Source organism: Musa acuminata, unplaced genomic scaffold, assembly GCF_036884655.1.
Source record: "Musa acuminata AAA Group cultivar baxijiao unplaced genomic scaffold, Cavendish_Baxijiao_AAA HiC_scaffold_572, whole genome shotgun sequence".
Taxonomy (NCBI): domain Eukaryota; kingdom Viridiplantae; phylum Streptophyta; class Magnoliopsida; order Zingiberales; family Musaceae; genus Musa; species Musa acuminata.
Window position 1 is genome coordinate 47,501 of NW_027020811.1, and position 2,500 is coordinate 50,000.

Below are 2,500 nucleotides of genomic sequence, written 5' to 3' on the forward strand. Positions count from 1 at the left end.
AGCAAAACGTCAGCCATCTCAGCACCCTGGAACCCCCCGGGTGGCACAGGGCTGGATGGGGCTTTCGTATAGCAGGGACGGTGCTGCCTCTCGCTTCGCTCGCTGTCCGCCGCTCGCCGCTCGCTCGTGCAGCCAAAAATGGCCAGTTTTGGCCCGTTTTTGGGCCGTTTTGGCCAGTTTTTGGCCTGTTCTTGCATTGCGCGGTGACCGTCGAGAGCGGAGCAAAACGTCAGCCATCTCAGCACCCTGGAACCCCCCGGGTGGCACAGGGCTGGATGGGGCTTTCGTATAGCAGGGACGGTGCTGCCTCTCGCTTCGCTCGCTGTCCGCCGCTCGCCGCTCGCTCGTGCAGCCAAAAATGGCCAGTTTTGGCCCGTTTTTGGGCCGTTTTGGCCAGTTTTTGGCCTGTTCTTGCATTGCGCGGTGACCGTCGAGAGCGGAGCAAAACGTCAGCCATCTCAGCACCCTGGAACCCCCCGGGTGGCACAGGGCTGGATGGGGCTTTCGTATAGCAGGGACGGTGCTGCCTCTCGCTTCGCTCGCTGTCCGCCGCTCGCCGCTCGCTCGTGCAGCCAAAAATGGCCAGTTTTGGCCCGTTTTTGGGCCGTTTTGGCCAGTTTTTGGCCTGTTCTTGCATTGCGCGGTGACCGTCGAGAGCGGAGCAAAACGTCAGCCATCTCAGCACCCTGGAACCCCCCGGGTGGCACAGGGCTGGATGGGGCTTTCGTATAGCAGGGACGGTGCTGCCTCTCGCTTCGCTCGCTGTCCGCCGCTCGCCGCTCGCTCGTGCAGCCAAAAATGGCCAGTTTTGGCCCGTTTTTGGGCCGTTTTGGCCAGTTTTTGGCCTGTTCTTGCATTGCGCGGTGACCGTCGAGAGCGGAGCAAAACGTCAGCCATCTCAGCACCCTGGAACCCCCCGGGTGGCACAGGGCTGGATGGGGCTTTCGTATAGCAGGGACGGTGCTGCCTCTCGCTTCGCTCGCTGTCCGCCGCTCGCCGCTCGCTCGCGCAGCCAAAAATGGCCAGTTTTGGCCCGTTTTTGGGCCGTTTTGGCCAGTTTTTGGCCTGTTCTTGCATTGCGCGGTGACCGTCGAGAGCGGAGCAAAACGTCAGCCATCTCAGCACCCTGGAACCCCCCGGGTGGCACAGGGCTGGATGGGGCTTTCGTATAGCAGGGACGGTGCTGCCTCTCGCTTCGCTCGCTGTCCGCCGCTCGCCGCTCGCGCAGCCAAAAATGGCCAGTTTTGGCCCGTTTTTGGGCCGTTTTGGCCAGTTTTTGGCCTGTTCTTGCATTGCGCGGTGACCGTCGAGAGCGGAGCAAAACGTCAGCCATCTCAGCACCCTGGAACCCCCCGGGTGGCACAGGGCTGGATGGGGCTTTCGTATAGCAGGGACGGTGCTGCCTCTCGCTTCGCTCGCTGTTCGCCGCTCGCCGCTCGCTCGCGCAGCCAAAAATGGCCAGTTTTGGCCCGTTTTTGGGCTGTTTTGGCCAGTTTTTGGCCTGTTCTTGCGTGGTGCGGTGACCGTCGTGAGCGGAGCAAAACGTCAGCCATCTCAGCACCCTGGAACCCCCCGGGTGGCACAGGGCTGGATGGGGCTTTCGTATAGCAGGGACGGTGCTGCCTCTCGCTTCGCTCGCTGTTCGCCGCTCGCCGCTCGCTCGCGCAGCCAAAAATGGCCAGTTTTGGCCCGTTTTTGGGCTGTTTTGGCCTGTTTTTGGGCTGTTCTTGTGTGGCGCGGTGACCGTCGTGAGCGGAGCAAAATGTCAGCCATCTCAGCACCCTGGAACCCCCCGGGTGGCACAGGGCTGGATGGGGCTTTCGTATAGCAGGGACGGTGCTGCCTCGCGCTTCGCTCGCTGTTCGCCGCTCTCCGCTCGCTCGCGCAGCAAAAAATGGCCAGTTTTGGCCCGTTTTTGGGCTGTTTTGGCCAGTTTTTGGCCTGTTCTTGCGTGCCGCGGCGACCGTCGTGAGCGGAGCAAAACGTCAGCCATCTCAGCACCCTGGAACCCCCCGGGTGGCACAGGGCTGGATGGGGCTTTCGTATAGCAGGGACGGTGCTGCCTCTCGCTTCGCTCGCTGTCCGCCGCTCGCTGCTCGCTCGCGCAGCCAAAAATGGCCAGTTTTGGCCCGTTTTTGGGCTGTTTTGGCCTGTTTTTGGGCTGTTCTTGTGTGCCGCGGCGACCGTCGTGAGCGGAGCAAAATGTCAGCCATCTCAGCACCCTGGAACCCCCCGGGTGGCACAGGGCTGGATGGGGCTTTCGTATAGCAGGGACGGTGCTGCCTCTCGCTTCGCTCGCTGTCCGCCGCTCGCCGCTCGCTCGCGCAGCCAAAAATGGCCAGTTTTGGCCCGTTTTTGGGCCGTTTTGGCCAGTTTTTGGCCTGTTCTTGCGTTGCGCGGTGACCGTCGAGAGCGGAGCAAAACGTCAGCCATCTCAGCACCCTGGAACCCCCCGGGTGGCACAGGGCTGGATGGGGCTTTCGTATAGCAGGGACGGTGC